At 43.7% G+C, this 21131-nt stretch overlaps 1 protein-coding gene across 1 annotated transcript in view; it reads left to right on the forward strand.

Annotated features, from left to right (window-relative positions):
• The window catches only part of LAMA5 (laminin subunit alpha 5), a 191357-nt gene that overhangs the window by 55247 nt on the left and 114979 nt on the right, over nt 1-21131 (forward strand). The window contains exon 2 of the mRNA XM_083507292.1: nt 12669-12901. The gene's annotated coding sequence lies outside the window, so the exon portion shown is untranslated. The remainder of the gene's footprint in view (nt 1-12668; nt 12902-21131) is intronic.

Here is a 21131-nt window from a genome sequence, read left to right on the forward strand (position 1 = left end):
GTGCATCTTCTTTGAAAGATTATAGGTAAAGGTAAAGGTAAAGGGACCCCTGACCATTAGGTCCAGTCGTGACTGACTCTGGGGTTGCGGCGCTCATCTCGCTTTATTGGCTGCGGGAGCCGGCGTACAGCTTCCGGGTCATGTGGCCAGCATGACTAAGCCATTTCTGGTGAACCAGGGCAGCGCATGGAAATGCCGTTTACCTTCCCACCGGAGCGGTACCTATTTATCTACTTGCACTTTGATGTGTTTTCAAACTGCTAGGTTGGCAGGAGCAGGGACCGAGCAACGGGAGCTCACCCCATCGCGGGGATTCGAACCGCCAACCTTCTGATCGGCAAGTCCTAGGCTCTGTGGTTTAACCCACAGTGCCACCTGTGTCCCTTGAAAGATTATAAAGCTTGATTAAAAGATTGAAATATTATAAAGCATGATTAAATAGTTTCATCTGTTTATTGAACTAATAGTACCCTCCCCGCCCCCTTTAAAGAAAAAGCTTATAGAAGCTTAGAGGGGGGTTTCCATCTAGGCTCAGATCAGGTTCACACTACCTTAGCATCACCAGGTGCCCATCTCCAGGTGTCCACTGGCTTGTAGTGAGGAGCCAGTCAGTAGAGCATGAAACACTCAATCTCAGGGTCTTGTATTTAAGCCCTATGTTGGGCGAAATATTTTCCTTGTACTCCCTCTCAGCTCTACAGTCCTATGATTCTAGTTTAGAGAGTTGCAGTGGCATAACTACACTCATCAAATGTTTAGGCCCTTGGGACATAATGAATATATGTAACGAAATAGTCACACGGTGGGTTTCATTGTCCTGTCACTGCACTGGCAAAGAACGGAAGGGTCTTTGACATTGCTTCAGGGCCTTTCATCTGGAAGTGGCAGTCTGAATGGACAACTGCAGAGGCTCCTTTATGTGCTACACCTCCCTCTGTCCAGTGGTCAGCTGATTGAATAGCTTGAACGTCAAACGCTTCGCTAAGTAACCTAGGAGACACGGCTTCCTAATTTCATGGAAAGACTTCATGCTGGTCCAGGCTCTACCAACTGAGAACTGATGGCACCAATCTGCCCCTGCTGAGCTTGCATGCTTAAAAATCTAGTATTTTTTCCTGGTGGAATCAATTCTTCACCAAATGCCAGTAACTGATTCCCCCCCCCCAGTAGAATCAGCAGTCCAAGCGGGTTCTGTCCAAGTGGGGGTGATGTAGGCCAGCAACAACGTAATTCCCCACCCGCACCACCTGAAACTGCACTACTTAAGAAGGTTTAGGGTAGACAGGAGTATATTTTTGTATGAATGGACTATGACCGCCATTCTGTTCTGGTACTCAAAACAAAATCCTGGGCTCAGAATTCTCCTTTGCACCAGACTCTTTTTGATGGATCAGAGTTCTAATAAAAGAGGGAAGTGGATTGTGAAGCCTGAAGTCTGCTCTACGCTGGTGTAGCCTCCCCCCCCCAAAAAAAAAGGACTGCTCAAAATTGAGACTTAAGTATATTGTTGTAAAGGTAAAGGTAAAGGTACCCCTGCCCGTACGGTCCAGTCCTGTCCAACTCTAGGGTTGTGCGCCCATCTCACTTAAGAGGCCGGGGGCCAGTGCTGTCCAGAGACACTTCCGGGTCACGTGGCCAGCGTGACGAAGCTGCTCTGGCGAGCCAGCACCAGCGCAGCACACGGAAATGCCGATTACCTTCCTGCTATAAAGCGGTACCTATTTATCTACTTGCACTTTGACGTGCTTTCGAACTGCTAGGTGGGCAGGAGCTGGGACCGAAGATGGGAGCTCACCCCACCGCGGGGATTCGAACCGCCGACCATGCGATCGGCAAGTCCTAGGGACGCCACCCGCATCCCAACTAGTATCACACATATTGTTGTACTGATTACCAAATGCAAAATGCACCTGAATGACATAATTAATTAAGGTCGCTCACACATTTAAGTAAGGACTTGCTTGCAAAGTGTTTTTGTTTGGTTGGTTGGTTGTTAAGATCATTAGCATTATTACTATTTGTTGCCTGAGTCCTGACCACCCCTTTTACCTTCAGTTAGGCTTTAACATCGTGTCTTGTTGTTGCAGCAGCAGTAATATATAGTGCAGAGAGGATTCCTTGTGGAAATAAAAAAGGGAGAGGCTTGATTTGTATTCCTTTCCAGCTGGATTCCTCCATAATTAACCTACTGTAGAAAGATAAGAGCAAGTTCACCTTCTCAGGAATGTAGGTCTGGAGATATATATGTGTGTTGTGTGGGTGTGTGATGAGGCTGGTGGGAATGAGGCACCTAGGAGGGTATTGTGTGTGCTCTCACACACGTAGATTGCTTTTGTAACAAAACGTAGTATTCAAAATGGATCTTTATGTGCTTTTCAAAAGTTAAATTATGCAGGAACCGTAAATCTTACTGAATAGGGAAGAAAGTTAAAATGTTATAAACTGGCCTTTAGTGAACTGCCTCACAGTCTGGTTGTTGTTGTTGTTGTTTTGGGGGGGGTGTTATATATGTTTAAGAGAAACGTGTTAGCCGTACCCATGCTGCATTTTCAAAAAACAATGTTTACTGGGGAAACTGTTGGGGCTTATATTCCATCTGTTAACTGATGAACAAGTGAAGTAAAAGGAAAACTATCAAAAGCGAGACAGAAGTGGAGAAGTTCAGAGACTCTGAGATGAGCTACCACAACATTCTCCAACCAGGTGCTCCCACCCCAAAGTTTTGAATTGCAACTCTCATCATCTCCAGACACCACACACCTGGAGCGCATGTGATCTCTCAGCACAATCATAAGAAAGAAACAGGAACTCTTAAAATATGTGGATTAATAAGGTTTCTGCGTAAATATGTGCTCAAGGGTGTTTATATTTTTCTGGAAGAGCACATAGTCAAGAAATGGATATAGGAGTAACAATGCTACTGCTGAACAAAAGAAATGACAAAGTCCTTGATTGATGGACACCTCCGTAAGTGTTTTACTGTTTGAAAGGAAGTATAAATCACCTGTTGCCACCAGCAGCAATGTATATAAACAGATACAAATAGACTCCATCCTTCGTATAGAACTAAATAAGTGCATGGGCTGGACTTGCCCCAGGGGACTGTTATTATTATTTCATGTTGACGGGCAGGCTATAAATATTATAATATTAAAAATAAATAGAGTGAGCTGTTGTTGTAATACATGCAAATACACAAGAACTTGCTGTATCAAGCCAATGGGCCAACTGGTCCAGCATTCTGTTCTCACAGTGGCCAGCCAGAGGCCCGTGGGAAACTCCCAAGCAGGACTTGAGAGCAAGAGCGCTCTCCCTGCCTGCAGTTTCCAGCAATGATACTCAGAAGCATCCTGCCTGTGACTGTAAGTATATGAAGCCAAATAAATATTATAAAGGGATGCTGGTGGCACTGTGGGTTAAACCACAGAGCCTAGGGCTTGCTGATCAAAAGGTCGGCAGTTCGAATCCCGGCGACAGGGTGAGCTCCCGTTGCTCAGTCCCTGCTCCTGCCAACCTAGCAGTTCGAAAGCACGAAGTGCAAGTAGATAAATAGGTACCACTCCAGCAGGAAGGTAAACAGCATTTCTGTGCACTGCTCTGGTTCTCCAGAAGTGGTTTAGTCATGCTGGCCACATGACCCGGAAGTTGTACGCCAGCTCCCTCGGCCAGTAAAGTGAGATGAGCGCCGCAACCCCAGAGTCACCTGCGACTGGACCTAATGGTCAGGGGTCCCTTTACCCTTTACTAAATATTATAAAGGGACATTTCCATGAGTCAGCTCAAAGCCAAATCACTGTGGCTGTTTGGGACGGATCATTTTACTCATGTTTTCATCCCACGGGACCATTCCCACCACTCTGCCGAACAAATATTTTCTCCCCCATTATGCAGTGATTGGCACGGCCAAAAGCGCAGAATGCAGATTGTATGACGTAGCTGACCCCCGGCTGCCATATATATGCTTTCTTCTCTTTGCCATATATAGCAGTTTATAGATTTATTCAAGTCTCCTCCTGCTTAACTGGCTTTGACATTTTATAATAATAGCAGTAATAATAAAGATTGCTATTATTACTGTAAAAACAGCACCTATGAACTATGGTATGCCTGACAACAACTCTGTAATTAGGGTAACATTATTATCACCATGTTGCAGCCATGCCAATTAATTCTGCCTGGGCAATCAGCTATCCTCCCTTTCTCTCCGTTGAGAAAATGTTTGCTTGAGTCTCCAGAGATATTGAGGAAAATATGAGCTAAACAAAGTTTCGGTGTGTGTGTGTGTGTGTGTGTGTGTGTGTGTGTGTTTGGAGGGGGGGTCAAAATGCAGGCGTACTTCTTGCTATATTAATGGTTGGCCAGAAAAGCAGAAATAGGCTAAATTTGGCATGCAAGAGCCTGCATTTCTTGCCAGTTCCCTCTTATTTTTAGTCTTTGGAGCCCTGTGAATTTTCTCAACATAAGCTCACTTGATAACAAGCATCCTGGCTTTATATCCCCATCCTCTGCCCTGTGAGTTCTGCAGGATGTGAAGGAAACAGAGAGTTCATTCCATGTAAAAACAGTGCTCCGTCTCCATTCTTCATTTTATACCATGGGATACAGCCAAGTGCAGATAATAAAAGATTTGTATACTGTATATATATATTGCAATCTGTACAGTTGAGGACAGAGCAGGACAAGGAACCTGGGTGCTTGAGGGGAGGTAAGGAAGAGGAAATAGGTATGGTCCTTGCAGAATCAGACCATTAGTTCATCTAACCCAGTATTTTCTACCCTGATTGACAGCAAGTCTGAAACAGGGGTCTTTCCCATTACTAGCTTCCCAGTCCTGCTAGATGCCAGGGAGCGAACCTAGGAACTTCTCCATGCAAAACATGAACGCCCCATGAAGTTGTGGTCCTTGACTGAACAGGGGGAAATGGCCACCAGCCAAAAAAAAAACCCACAGAAACATCAGTTTGGAAAGTGGTTTAGTTCCTCAGAATCTGCATAGGGAAGGCTCCATAGCTCAGTGGTAGAAGATCTGCTTTGCATGCAGAAGGTCTCAGGTTTTGATCCTTAGCATCTCCAGCTGCGGCTTGGAGAGACTCCTTGTCTGAAATCTTGGTACAGTGGTACCTCGGGTTAAGTACTTAATTCGTTCCGGAGGTCCATTCTTCACCATAGCAGTGGATCAATACAATTCTCATCTACTCATTTAAATTACAGAGGTACCTCAGGTTAAGAACTTAATTCGTTCTGGAGGTCCGTTCTTAACCTGAAACTGTTCTTAACCTGAAGCACCACTTTAGCTAATGGGGCCTCCTGCTGCTGCCACTCCACCGGAGCACGATTTCTGTTCTCATCCCGAAGCAAAGTTCTTAACCCAAGGTACTATTTCTGGGTTAGCGGAGTCTACTTAACCTGAGGTACCACTGTACTCAGAAGGATCTTTAAAGATTGACCAGGAAACCATCTGACAGGGGGATATATTATGTGTTCACCTAACATATGTGCAACTCAAATCCTACCTGCCTTTCCCAAGCTAGCGTCATCCCACCAGCCCCAGATAACATGGCCAATGTGCAGGGATTCTGGAAGTTGTAGTGCAACAATATCTGGAGGGCACCAGGTTGGGGGAGGCAAGAGACAAAGATTTTACACTTCTAAATTGAATAAAATATAGGTAAATATAGTCCTTTCTTATGACACAAGAATAATTTTGTGTAAATTAGCTGCTGCACAAATTTCTACTAGTTTGTGTGGCAGCTATTTCATACAAAATTCGTTTTGTGTCCTAAGGGAACTAAATTAAATTTAGAACTGATAGAAATCTAAGTTTTGCATATATTTCTCCTGAAATTTCCACTTATTCCAATCAACACTGGCTGTCTCCTGACGGTGACTGTCTGCTGATGGAAGGAATCTGTCAGCAGAATGGAGAGCAGGGCACGTTTTGCCAATTCCTCCCTTCCCCCCGTGACTCTCCCAGGTCTGCTCCAGTGGGTCTACAGTTCAAACTATGGGATTGCCAAAAATGACCTTTCTGATGATGATGACTCCTCACTCTTAGATACCATCCCATGTGTCCCACTGCATGGTGTCCAAATACAACCAGGGTGATCTGGTAACAGGGTGGATTATTTTATATTTCACTGCATGTTTGTGGAAGTATTATCACAACCCTGTATAACATTTGCCCACACTTAGTTGTTTTAATGGTTGTGTTACCAGAAAATTGCAGTGAGCGTTCTGCTTATGTTCTGGCCTGTTATTGCAGCGCTAATCAGAATTGCCAAGCAAACCTTTAATCTCTGCTTGGAAATCCATTTTATTACTCTTACTAATACTCCGATTGTTACGAACTAAAGCATAGTTGGTTGAACCATGTTAAGGGGTGTCTAATCTGTATGAAAAGATCTTGAGAAAGTGCCTTTGTCTTTGGACACAGACTTGCCATGTAATTGTCACCCGAAAGAGACCACCCTGTACAAAGTCTCAGATGTTAAAGAGTGCCAAGTTGCGTGTCGTTTTCCTCTCGGCCAGGGGATTTTGTGGGAAACTGAAAAAGGAATAGCGAATCCCATCATGCCAGAAGCCACACAAAGCTCTGGCAGGGATGTTAAGTTATTCCCCAAAGAGTGAAGCCATTCCAGGCAAGAATTTACAAAGCAAGAGAATGCATAACTTAGTGGGCTGGTATTTAGCCATGATTCCGTTGCCAAAAGAACAGTTGTAAACCAGTGAGAACTGAGTCCTCAGGGAAAGCAGCTGACTATAGAATCTGGCCCGGGCGGTTCAGCTTAATGAGTGGGTAGATGAGACTAATTAGGACCCTTGGCATCTGTTTGCATTCATGACATGATGGGCTTTGCAGCAGTCCTGTGGGTAAAAGCAAGGATGAAGTGTTGCTTCTGTGATGTTCTGAAAAAATCAAGCAGCGATTGGAAGCCTCAGATTTGCTTTTCCTCTTGGTGGTTGACCCATTGTAGGAATGTTAAAGCTTTGAGGGGGGGGCATGGGTTCCTGTTTTGTCTCTCTCTCTATAGCAGGGCGGTCCAACCTCTCGGACCAAGTGGGCTGAAAGCGTAGTTCCACAGGGAACCCACAGGCTGCCATACTGCCTTGTTGCCTGTGCAAGCCCTAAATTTGATGCCCCCACCCAGCCCTTGCTCTGCCTTTCCAAAGCCAGGTAGGCAGGGCACAGGACTCTGGGAAGGAGGTGCAAGACTCTGGCAGGGTCGTAGAGATGCTCTAGGGCCATCTTAAGCATATCCAGTGCTGTGGTGCAAAGATCCCTTCGGCGGTTCACCGGCAACTCCCAAATAAGGGAGGGGGCAGTGGAAAATGTCCTCTGCCTCCCCCACTGCTCCGATCCCCGATGTGGTGGCAGCAATCAAGCAGGAAAACGTGCTGGCAGACATGCTCTCCGGTGTCGGGATGCCTGGGAAGGCTGCATGCCGCCTTTTGCCAGGAAGCAGGAGGAGGACAACAACAACCGGGAGCAGGGTCGTCTTTAGCAGATACAGAGGCTTGGGAGGGAAGTTGCGTGGGGATCACTCTCCTCCTGTGGAGGCTTGGGGAGGAAGCTGCACGCATGCCAGCCATATAGTTGGCAGGGTGCAGCTGGTGGGTGTGTAGGGAAAGGGGAGGCTGCCGGCAAAGCCGCGCAGCTCCCCCACTAGCTAGGGCGCCCCTGAGAGGCCGGCGCCCTGGCGCAATGAACCACTAAGACCAATGGGAAAGACGGGTTTGCCTACTTCCCTCCCATAGCTGGGAAAACACTAACTAGGCTTTGAGAAGGAGATGGGCGGACTCGTGTGTCCTTCTCAAAACCCAGCACCTTGCTTACACGCAGGGTGGATTTGCTTTAAATCAAATTGATTTAAATCACAATTTAAATCACTAGTCAGTAAGACTTGATTTAAATCACTAGTCAGTAAGACTTGATTTAAATCTTTTTCTTTTTCTTTTACAAAAAGACTCATTCTTGCTGGTATAATCTTAATATTTACAACCAGATGAAGGTTTCATTTTTGGAATAATAAATGTTCAGAGTAGTTTTTACAGTTAGATCAAAAATTACTGATTTGGTTATACTATTAGAAATACAAAGACAGAAAAGTATGAAATCATTGTGAGGTTTAATAAGTTAACTGTTTATATTTGGACAACTTTTCTGCTGCACTTTATTGGAAGGAGAAAAATAATCATTTCCTTGATAACAATTCAAACAATTTATTTAACTAAAACAGTAACATTATAGCATATGTATCCATGTTTGTTGATGTGGTTAAACGGTTTGTTTTTTTAAAAAAAACATAGACTTGAGTTTTAGCACACATGAAAAACTTAAAACAAATCCTTATTTCCTGATGACTATAATGTAACTTAAATAGAAAACTATATTCCTCCTCCAAAATCATTTTATTTTAAAAATCCAATTTAAATTTTAAAAACTGATTTAAATAAATAAAAAATCCGATTTAAATAAAAAAACTGATTTTTGGGGAATTTTTTTTTAAAAATTTGATTTTTATCCACCCTGCTTACATGGCTTTCGGAAGGCAATTCAAATGTTGCCTTTGGGCAGTGTGTTGGACTACCATGTTCTAGAGGATACCAGTTTTTGTATGGGTTACTCTGGGCTGGGGAATGACCATCAGAACTAGGATAATAGCTGTTGTATGAAATTCTGTGTACAATTTCCTTTGGGAACAAATCTCAAATTCGCAGCCAACTAACATGTTCTGTCAATTCAGTGAGTTTTGCTTCAGCTCCCCAAATTGCTTTTGGGTTTCTCCAACCCTCCAGAACTGATTTGGGGAGGCATAGGGTACATGCTGAGAGTAGACCATTGTACAAGCAGAAATCTTTGTGCTGGCTGAAAGACCTCAGTTGGATATTGTTCCAGTCAGAGTAGACAGATTAGCTACGTTAGTGAGGTGCATTAATTTTAAATGGTCTGCTCTTAAGTAGGATTAGCATTAGCTACAACCCTATGAGAGCAGTTCTAACTATGGGAAGCAAGTGTAGTTTATGCTAGATCTCATTCAGGAATGAAGTTGAAAGAGGAAAAACAAGCATTTAAAATAGAGCTTGACACACATCACCCTTTTGCTTGTGTAAATTCTACCAGGTGCCCATGTCATGGAGTTAGGATCCAGAATAAGTCCTCTTCTGCCCTGTCCAGCCCCTGCCCACACAGCCAGAAGCTCCTTTTTGGAGGCTTCCATTGGCATTGGCTGCGGTTGAGCTGAGTTCAGATGGGGGTTATACCCCAACATATTTCATCATCATCATCATCATCATCATTATTATTATTTTATTTATTAAAGATTTTCTTGATTTACAAAAGTGTGTGCAATGTCTCTCTCTTGTATTTTTTCCCCATGTAACATTTTTACAAATCAGTTTCATTTGTTGAGACATTAGGAAGAAAAAGGGGAGAGATGGGGAGTGAGGTCGTGTGGCAAAGTTTCTATTTTACTTACTATATGTAGGGTTTGGTGTCAGCGTTGCTTGTGCAGGTTCTTTGTTGTTCCTTGTGTTCCTTTGGTGATGAGAGAGGTTGGAGTTGGCCTATGGTGTGGGTATTCATTTGTGGCTGGCTGTGGTGGTCTTTGTTTTCATGTGTGAGTGGGGTGGGTGGGTGTTTTGGATCAGGTTAGCCATACTGATTTTTATGCTGTTGGTGGATTTTTGTCGTTGTGTTGTTGGGCTGTGTATGTGATAAAGGGGAGCCATATCGGCGTAAAGGCGTCTTCTTCTGTTTGTCCCCGTGTCAGTTTCAGTTTATTGGTTAATTTTTCTAGTAGGGCTGTTTCCCATACTATTTGGTACCATTGGTCCATGCTTACTCCTGACAGGTCTCTCCAGTGTCTGGTTATGGTGTTTCTGGCTGCTGAAAGTAGGTGGGTTATGAGTTCTTTGTGGTGTAAGTGGGCATTATTGTCTTGGAAGATGTTTAGTAGGGCCAGTTCTGGGGTGATTTCTAATACTTGCTTGGTTATTCTACTTATTTCACGTATGGTTGTTGTCCAGAATAGTTGGGTTTTGGGGCACTCCCACCACATGCAGAGGTATGTGCCTGTGGAGGTGCACCCTCTCCAGCATTTTGGTGAGGTTCCTGGGTATATTAGCACTAATTTTCCTTGGTGTTAGGTACCACCTGTAGGTGAGTTTCAGAGTGAGTTCTTTTCATTGATATGGATTTAAAGGGGGGTTTAGACTACATTTTGGTCCATTGAGATCCCAAGATATTTCTGACCGAGTCAGGATGGGGAACCTATGTGGATATCTGCCAGTTCCTAAGTTGCTCATCCTGTCAGATACTGGTCTTGATTTTCCTCTATAACTGGGACTTTCTTCTGTTTGGGGCTCAAGGTCCGTAGGTTTGAATGGCACTTCGAAGCATATGCTTCCCACTGTGAGTGTCCTGCACAATTTAGTTCACTGTCTTGGACTCGAAAACGCACGCCGTTGTAAGCATTATATTTCCTCTGTGTGTTGATCTTACAGCGTTCTTACCAGTAAAAGAAGCTTCCCTCCCAACCCACCCTGCCTTTTAAATATCAGTTTTTGACAGGATGATAAAGTGAAGATTTTTGGAGAGAACCAGTGCCAGCTTGTGAAGGGAACTTCTGTTGCTGAGTTTGTTTTTTCCTAGTGCTGACATTTTAAAGCTGTACATTTATTTCAGTCTTGGCAAGGACATGGTTGCATAAATCAGCATTCGAACTAATTGGGAGCAGCTCAAGCGGAATGCTAAGAAGGCCTTATCAGAAGCTACTTGTTGCCCTTGCCTATGGAACTGGCTGGGTGTTTTATAGAGTTCACTCTTTCCTCTCCATCTGTCTGGACTGGCAAATGCAGAATTAACTGCACCAGGGAGTGGTTTATTTCAAGAGCAGGAGTCAACTAGCAAATGTGTGTAGTAAAGCCTTGTTGTTGTTTAGTCGTTTCCGACTCTTTGTGACCCCATGGACCAGAGCACGCCAGGCACTCCTGTCTTCCACTGCCTCCCGCAGTTTGTTTGTTTTTTTTAAAGATATTTATTTAAAAAATTTAGGATATAAACATACAACATACAAAACATACAAAAATAAACATACAAAATAATAAACAATTAAAAACACACATTAATTTCCAGTAATATAACTTCCCTATCCTTATTTCCTCCGACCTCCTCGTACTTCCCTTTTTTGTATTCCAATTCACTTTGTTGGTTCAGCAAATCCTTATCATAGAACTTTTACCCATTTATAATCCTTTTTTCATATCTCCTAAAGCATTACAGCTGGAAACCACTTAATTTCTATCCAACATTTTTCTAACATTCATTAATTTTACAATATTTTTTTAAATAGTCTTTAAATTTCTTCCAGTCTTCTTTCACCAACTCTTCTCCCTGGTCTTGGATTCTGCCAGTCATCTCAGCTAGTTCCATATAGTTGATCACCCCACTGCCTCTCACAGTTTGGTCAAACTCATGCTAGTAGCTTCGAGAACACTATCCAACCACCTCATCCTCTGTCATCCCCTTCTCCTTGTGCCCTCCATCTTTCCCAACACCAGGGTCTTTTCCAAGGAGTCTTCTCTTCTCATGAGGTGGCCAAAGTATTGGAGCCTCAGCTTCACAATCTGTCCTTCGTGATAGGTTTGATCTTCTTGCAGTCCATGGGACTCTCAAGAGTCTCCTCCAGCACCATAATTCAAAAGCATCAATTCTTCGGTGATCAGCATTCTTTATGGTCCAGCTCTCTACTACAAATTGATAAGCAGATATACAAGTCTCCAGAAGCAGAGGAAGTGGTTTCTAGAATTCTTCAAGGTTCTAGATGAGATTACTGAAACTTTTTGATTATTTTATGCTTGGCTTGTTGTAGTTCATGATTAAGCCCTCTGCCTTTACCCACTTAGCATGCAAATCTAGCTGTGTAGGAAATTGCTCTCGCCATGGTGGTCCACAGTGTTTTGAGTAACTCTGCTGTGTTTTTTTAGGTTTGATTTGTGACCCTTTTTTTTTGCAGGCGGTACTGTTAAGACACTACCTTGTAAGCTTGTTAAACTTTTCAGAGCTCCTGAATGGAACCGCTCTATTTTTTCCTGTTGATTGCTGATTAATAGCTTCCCTAAATTGACCAAGCATCAATTCCCTTGGGGGAGTGGGGCGGCATTAATTAATTATTTGTTCTTTGGTTGTTGTTCTTTTTGGAAAAATATAAGAGAAAAACAAGAATTAATTAGCAATTAAGGGCTCGCTCTTTTTCCCTCTGCAGGAAGTGAAACTGGCACTAGGGTAGTCTTAGAATGAACATTCAGGGGCAAATCAGTCTATTACTAATTCACCAGCCCATATTTACAGGAAACAAACAGAGGTTGAACCTGCAACCAAAGGCTTTCAAGTAGCATTAAAGAGGAACTTTGCTAAATGGAAAGTACTCATGAGTAGACATTATAGAAGTCTCTTTGCCATGAGTCCCAGCGTTTCTGGATAACACAGCAGTATATTAAGTACTTGTGGAATCTCTACTTCAATTCTTCTCCCTGCATTTTATGTAAATGAAAATTGCAAACGAATCTTGCAAAATGTCTGAGAAACACCACAAAGGAAGGATAAGGCAGTGATACTCACAATCTGGTTTTGATTCGTGATTAACATTGAAATAAAAGCTTGGCAAAAGTGTCTTCATCGTATATCCAAAGTGTCGCTCTGTGCTTCTGTAACATAATGAAGATTATGTGCACTGCTTTTTATCTCAGGCTGAAATTCACCTCTGTTTCTTCTTTCTCTCGCAGCTCTTCCATGTGGCCTACGTCCTGATCAAGTTTGCAAATTCCCCTCGCCCAGACCTGTGGGTGCTTGAGCGGTCAACGGATTTTGGACTTACATATGAACCTTGGCAGTACTTTGCCTGTGAGTATGAGAGAAAAGTGGAAGGGATGTGGTGGTGGAGCCACGTTCACCAGGGGAGGGGAGCCTCCAATCTTGGCCTGCCAGGGATACAGGCTGGCCTGCAAGGCCACTTCCCCCAACAGCACCCACCTTGCCCATCAGCTGATGTCTCTTATGATGTCATCTGATGGACAGCAGGGGGTGGGCTAAGTTCTATGTTGGCTGAGTGTGCCAGTTCCCAGGAGGGAACAAGGGTGTGCAGCCAAACCGAGCAGGATTTAACCCCTGCTCATGAGCTATTGAGGGACGTGGGTGGCGCTGTGGGTTAAACCACAGAGCCTAGGGCTTGCTGATCAGAAGGTTGGCGGTTCGAATCCCCGCGACAGGGTGAGCTCCCATTGCTCGGTCCCTGCTTCTGCCAACCTAGCAGTTCGAAAGCATGTCAAAGTGCAAGTAGATAAACAGGTACTGCTCCAGCAGGAAGGTAAACTGTGTTTCCATGCGCTGCTTTGGTTCACCAGAAGTGCCTTAGTCATGCTTGACATGAGCCAAATTTGACATGAGCCAACAGTGTGACGCAGCAGCTAAAAAAGCCAATGCAATTCTGGGCTGCATCAATAGGAGTATAGCATCTAGATCAAGGGAAGTAATAGTGCCACTGTATTCTGCTCTGGTCAGACCTCACCTGGAGTACTGTGTCCAGTTCTGGGCACCACAGTTCAAGAAGGTCAAAGGCCTGGAAACAATGCCTTATGAGGAATGGCTAAGGGAGCTGGGCATGTTTAGCCTGGAGAAGAGGAGGTTAAGGGGTGATATGATAGCCATGTTCAAATATATAAAAGGATGTCACATAGAGGAGAGAGAAAGGTTGTTTTCTGCTGCTCCAGAGAAGCGGACACGGAGCAATGGATCCAAACTACAAGAAAGAAGATTCCACCTAAACATTAGGAAGAACTTCCTGACAGTAAGAGCTGTTCGACAGTGGAATTTGCTGCCAAGGAGTGTGGTGGAGTCTCCTACTTTGGAGGTCTTTAAGCAGAGGCTTGACAACCATATGTCAGAAGTGCTCTGATGGTGTTTCCTGCTTGGCAGGGGGTTGGACTCGCTGGCCCTTGTGGTCTCTTCCAACTCTATGATTCTATGCTGGCCACATGACCTGGAAGCTGTACGCCGGCTCCCTTGGCCAGTAAAGCGAGATGAGCACCGCAACCCCAGAGTCGGTCAACGACTGGACCTAATGGTCAGGGGTCCAGTCTACTACTTTTTACATGAGCTATTGGGCTCAGTTTTTCAAGATTCCACAAAACCTCTTCCTGATTCCCTTTGCATTGGACTCCCTTGCTATAACAAAGGCTTTCCCCCTATGTTTCATTAGGGCTTTTGATGGAGTTTACATTGAAAGCCCTGTTTAAATGGAAGGGGAAACCTATGTTTTAGTAGCACCTTGCTCCTGCCATCATTGTGACACCAGGTGATAGATGGGTGGGCATCCCCACCTACCTGCCACATTTGGCCGACGAGGCTGATCCTAGTAAGGACCTGGCCTGTGAAGCAAAAAAAGTTTCCCACCTCTGACCTACTCCAGTGGCCCTGGAGTAAAAAAACAGCCAGCATTTCATGACTTAGGTAAAGCTCTGTATTATTTCTCCCCTTTGCTTACTCATTTATCATAGTGGTATATAGAATCTGCAGGTTCAACTGAATACCCGTTGATGGAGAACTACAACAGAAGAAGCTAGTGCTTCCAGTCCTTTCTTGTAGACTTACCAGAGGCTTCTGGTTGGCTACTATAGGAAGCAGGTCTGGATGAACCTTTAGTCTGAGCAATCAGGGCTCTTCTTATGTCTATATCCCAACCAGAATGCCCTTGCATCATACAAAATACCTTACTGTACAGTCAGCCAGATTTTCCACATTAGCGATCTAGCATCTTGAAAAGGTGCGTAGATGAAGGAATTTTGGCAGGTGTAATTTTCCAAATCAGCACAGCAGAACTGTGACCTGACATGTTGCTTTAAGTTCCTTCCTTAGCTGTTGTGCAGAAGGTGCAAGATCCCTAAAATAGCTGCTTCTGACTTGGGGTACATGGGTTTCAGTGTGTGATAGGCTTTCCTGGAAGAGATTCCTCACCGACCCCTCTCAAAGTGGATTTTGGTTGGGTCAGGAGGCATGGTTATCAACCCAAACTACCCTCTTGTACAGCGAACTGTTGATTGTTTCATTTCCTTAAGATAATGTGACTGGTAGTCAATTGATGGAAGGGTTCAGGCTGGATCAGACCTGCAAAACCTCTTCCTGAGCAGCCATAGGGATTCACAAAGGCATTGGTAGGATTGCTGACATTTTTCTCGGATGACTCTTGTGCTTGTAACAACTGTATGACAAACAAAAATGCAGCAGATGGAGTATTTTGTGGCCTGCAGAAACAGGAACAGTGGAGGGAAAGTTACTTGTTGAATTTCTTGCATTATGCAGCTGTTAAAAGCAGAGGCAGCTAGCCAGAAAAAAAAATAGAGGAAATATAAAGTCCTATAAGTACCATCTGGACCTGTTCTGGCAGTTCAAGAGGTAAGGAGGTCTTGCAGCAATTAGTAAGTGAACATGTTGATCGAACAGCTGTTAAATCCTCATCTACAGGGACCAGTTGAAAATATGGCAAACGTATTTGAAGCTTGTTCTTGACTTGTGTTATTCTGCTCCAGCACACACTCTGCACTTAGCATGCCGTATGTTTTTGGAAATGTATTGTGATGGGATAGTTGGGTGCCTAGTGAAGAATGTGTTTTTCATTGTTGCTGACTACTCAAAAAAGGTATAATGATTGAAAAGATGAGTTATGTTTTGAGTCTCAAGTGTGTTTTTTATTTTACTTTATTTTTAACGAGGAGAGTCAGAATGACTGAGGTCGATAATATCTGCAATATTGCATCCTTTCTGGAATGAGGGAAAGGAATGTTCCCCTGAAGCTAACAACAAGGGGGTTGGTTTGTTTGTTTGTATACACTGCTTGATGGTTAAAAAAACCCTAAACCTCAGGAAGAATAAATGAATAAATTTATTGCAGGTAAAACAGTTGAAAGCTGCAATATGAAATGTTCAAAAAATTAAAATGAGAAATAAACTAAAATAATATTAAAACACACATCAACATTCTCGATATCGGGGAGGTTTGTCCAAACAACAGGTTTCTAAGCAGGGGCTGAAAAGAGTACAGTGAAGGTATCTCTTTATCTAATGTCAGCAGGCAGGGAATTCCACAGTGTAGGTGTTGCTGTACTAAAATAACAACTTCTTATCAATGTGTTCTGGTTTGTGGAGTTGCCAGGAAAAGGTGTGGGCTAATGGTAGTATTGCAAGTGTAGAAACACAAGCCAAAATATTCTGAACCTATATTGTGTTCTGATAACAGAGAGAGGGGTCCTGATATGTATAGTGAAGAGCTCATGAGGAAATGGTTTTTCATTGCTCACTCATTTTATCTGTGTTGTTGTATCCTGGATGTAAAGAGTTTTATATATTTGCTTAAGGAAGTTACTTTATAGGTTGGTCCTGACATGATAAGCACCCAGACATTCGCCTTGTCTTTCCTAAATCTCTGCAGTTAAAGATTAGAGCAACCTGCAAGGAGGTTTCTGTGTATCTTTCTGTGGTCTCCCATTGTGATGTTGTCTTCTTCCTGCCTTTTACTTTCCTCATCCATCATTCCTAGCATTTATTGGAAAGCTAATATTTCAGCCAGAAACTCTGTGAAAGCTTGGGGGCATATCCTGACAGGAACAACTCGCCAGTTGTTTCTGAAAGCGGTCACAATTAGGAAGTGCCATTGCTTTGTATGCAGAAAGAGTCATCTTCAACCATTGAATATCTGGGGGAATAAGCGGGGATCCTCAAACTTCGGCTAGCCTTGGTCATGAGCCCCAATTTGTGGTTGCCACAACTCTGCCCGCCAGAGGTGCTTGGAAAACCTCCAAAGAGAAGCACGAGGGGAGAGAAAATTCCCAGCTCCCCTTCTCAGGGCCAAGCTCTGGAAGATGGAGGAAACTCATATCTTTAGTTGCATATTGCTTTGGAGGTTCTCAAAAATGCAGTGTGAGATGCCTCCAAGCCTGTCATTCGTGTCCCAGAGGTGAGGGTAATTCTCAGCAAGGCAAGTGTTATGAAGAACTTTGCAGGTCCTTGTGGATTTGGTGGTCTCCATGATTCCGTTAGTCTCTCTTTATCTCTGCTCCATTCTTACAAGTGATGTGAATAAGCAATAGTAGAAGTTGTAGTAGTAGTAGTAGTAGTAATAGTGTAAGTTCTTAACATTCTTACATCTTGTCACAAGACTTCACATCTGCTGTCTGCAGTTAAGATTAATACTAGTGTTCCTCCATCATTGTATCTGAATGTCACAAATATATTAAAGTTTGTAGTTCAGAATGTTTTTTAAGTCTAATGTGCTTCTGAATATCTCATTTTCAGAGTAAGTTGGAGTAGTTCGCTCCCTCCCTCTCTGAACCCATAAGTATCTTTCACAAACACCTTCTTGCTTTTGTCTTTTGATCACAAGTTTTGCATGCTGCTTGGGCGTATTATTTGAGTGGCGAGATGGTTCAACGCCTTGTCTTTGTTTTCACTCAGAAGCAGATTTTTCACTTAGCACAGCATCTCTCTTATTTACCCAAAATGGCCCTGTTTGGAGATCCACCCATCTTTGACCTCTGTGGCGCTAAGCCCAGCTGTGTCACTTCTTGGCAGACATTTTTATCCAATTAGTTGGAAGTGCCAAGACCAATTTGGCAGGACCATAGCTATATCAATTTATTATAGGACATGGGAAGAAGAGGTGGATGTTTTCTGAAGTCTCGTTTCCTCATTGTTTGTGGTCCCAAGTTGGCTTTGGAAGAGGAGCCTGCTTCTGTTTCCTGCAGCCTAGACAGTTGGTATTGCCGACCAGACATTTAGGGCTGTCTGTTGTTCCTCCGGTAGTTCCCTGGGAAAGGGAAATTAAGGAAATTGGACAAGAGAATTTATTTCTCAGTTTGATGTTGCCTGCTGGTTTCCAGAGCAGAATCTGAGACATGCTTTACCAAGGAGCGCCAGCTTGTTCTGCAAATATATCATTATGAAGTTCGCAGAGAGCAGCCAAGCTACTCTGAGCATGTCAGGCACCAGGTCCTCCAGGGAGCCAAAACAGTAATTGGTAGAAGATGTGAGCTGATCTTTACTGTGATCTTTTAAACAGAAAAACCTGGTGAAGGAGTGCCTGGAAAGACTATACGGTGAATTATCCCCTTGGGTGTGATTCCATCCCTAATTTCTATGACAGCGTGTATCTGTGAGCTCATTAGGTTTCCTTTGTGGATAGGAGAACAAGAAGCATGTTTATCATAAAATGACTTTCCCTCTCCCAAATAGTAGCAGAATATTTTTATTTGATGACTCACATTTTATTCATTTATTCATTTTCTCCCTGTTTCAAAAAACCTTCTACTGAAAGACGCCCAAGGGCTATCAGTGGTAGCTAAGGTGGTCCTTCCTCTTCTGTTCACTGTCTCTTAACTCTAGTTTCTTCTTTGTGGTCTCTGTGCAGGTGCACTCATTGCATTCTGCACATGTGCAGAGTATAATTAGCCTTCTAGAGCTTAAGTCAGTGCATTTTTTGGTAGGAGGTACACTCCCAATTGTCTAACACAGGCTTCCTCAAACTTGGCCCTCCAGATGTTTTGAGACTACAATTCCTATCATCCCTGACCACTGGTCCTGCTAGCTAGGGTTCATGGGAGTTGTAGGCCAAAAACATCTGGCGGGCCGAGTCTGAGGAAGCCTGATCTAACATAACAGAGGTGCTTCTATACTTATGGAATATTTCCTGCAGCAATAGGACAAACCCAAATCAAAGTTTACCAAAAGTTTTGGATTATGCTCCTAGGGTGTACAAAGTCTCCATTTAGTTGCAAACCAGTATTGGGTGTCGTTAGCTTGCAAATTAATTTCACATGAGAAAGTCAATCATTTTAAATTGGCATTTTTGTGCTTAGCAATTTAAATCATGATGGTTTTGCTCTGTTCACATATTGTGGTGATCCAAAAGGTTTGTTGTGTGTTTGGAAAGAAGGGCCACCCATCACAACAAAACCCCTTCTTCTTCTTCTTCTTCTTCTTCTTCTTCTTCTTCTTCTTCTTCTTCTTCTTCTTCTTCTTGGATATGGCTCTGCAGACCCCATCAGCCCATGACTTTCCTTGTGCAATTGATAGGTGAACACACATCACTGTCTGAGTGCTCTCCAGCCCCTTCCTTCCAGTCTCCAAAAAACAGAAGCTTATCTGCCCACCCACCACTCTCCCATTCCATTTGCTAGCTGTTTCTGCCACAACAGAAGAGTCAAAGGCACTTGTCCTTCCTACATCCAACCCTCTACTCCAGTCTGCACATTTATTTTCCTCTGCTACCAAGACAATTCTTCCCACGGTGGTCTCCTTTGAAACCGACCACCAAACCTCCCTCTTAGCATGATAGAAGTTTGTATTTCAAAGGGGAACCAGAGTTTTATAGAAAGTAACAGAGCCTGACCTTGCATGCTGCAAGCCCCCATTCCACCTGTCGGTCATGGAACAGTGCCATGTGGCCGCCGGGTGCCAGGTGTATCTGGACACTTAACCAGCATGACTCGCAAGGAGGAGGAGAAAGAATTTGGCATGGTGCGGAGTCAGTGAGAGCTGGCAGCTGGTTCTCTCATTGCCTCCTTGACTGTTTTCATTCTCCAAACATTAGTGCCTCTCAAATGCAAAGCGACTGAAGTTTCAAAACACTGCTCCAGAAGCATGAGGTGCACCTCCTGGGCTTTAGCAAAAGTTGTGGCGCTAACTAGATGTGATGCTAATTGTGTATAGTCAAATAATGTGCACTTAAATATATAAGGGTGATTTTCTTCAGGAATGTGTGTGTGTTTGTAAGAGTTAAAACCATCCACACCATGACCCTAGTCCTTCTCCCTCTCAGTTGCTATTTCAGTTTTTCATGTGCCCACACGCAATTACCCTCAGGCCTAGCTGGAACCTCAGTTGCGGATTTTGAGGAAATGCCAGTGGTCACAACATCTCTCTTCAGCCAATTCAGGATATTTTGTTGTGTGAAGTTATAGCAGCTACTTACCGTATTTTTCACTCCATAAGACACACTTATGGGGAAATGTCTGTGCATCTTATGGAGTGAATGCTGGTCCCTGGAGCTGAATTGCCCAGGGGGCGCAAAGCAGATTGTGCTTTTTTTTTTGTAGAAAGAGGGAAGGAGGTATTGTAGCAAAGCCAATGAGCAGCTGATCGGCAAGCAGTCAGGAGGGAGATAAGGGACGCTAGCAATAAAGGAGGCTGCCTGGGAGGGGGGAGGTAAAAGCACATGGATCCTCAGGATTTTTGCATTGGGTCACCCCAAATTCACCATCAGATCACATAGCATGTCCATGGCTATAGCATACACCAAAAAAAATCACACATCCATTGTTTCGTGGGGCCGCAATGGTGCAAAAAACATGGTTACAAAGCACAGATCCACATGGATTCTCAGGATTTTTGCACTGGGCTACCCTAAACTCACCGTCAAATCACATATCATGTCTGTGGCCGCAGCATGAACCACAAAAATCATACATCCACTGTTTTGTTCAGAATATTTTTTTTCTTGTTTTCCTCCTCTAGAAACTAGGTGTGTCTTATGGAGCGAAAAATACGGTATATTAGGCCTTCTAAATCCATATAGACTACGCTGAAATGCCATCTTTCATGGTGATCGTTTTACTTATTTTTGGTTCTTACTTATTTGATACCTAGCTCTCTTACCGGTTCATGAAAGCTCTGGAGCTGTTTACCCAGCAATGCCCAACAACAACAACAACAACAACAACAACAACAACAACAACAACTTATTATTTATACCCTGCCCATCTGGCTGGACTTCCCCAGCCACTCTGGGCAGCTATCTTCCATTAGAGAACCACTGTGGTGTCAGTTCCAAGATTTGGAGGTGGGTGGTGGGTGGGGAGTTCAAGGGGCACTGTAGCATGTCTTCCTTGGCGTAGCCAGTTAGCTTAGCCATTCTTGGCAGGAATCAAAAGCTCAGTTCCTTCTGCAGCTGTTTCTGGACGGGCCTTGAGGGAGTGGGTTGGGGCCTGTGCCTGGGATAGTAAGATTTCCATCTCCAAATCTGCATGGGGATTGCATTCTTGTAAAAGCTGCAGGGATAAGGAAGACAGGTCCATGTTCCTTTGCA

The sequence above is a fragment of the Podarcis liolepis genome, assembly GCF_965112155.1.
Source record: "Podarcis liolepis genome assembly, chromosome: 6".
In the NCBI taxonomy this organism is placed as follows: Eukaryota; Metazoa; Chordata; class Lepidosauria; order Squamata; family Lacertidae; genus Podarcis; species Podarcis liolepis.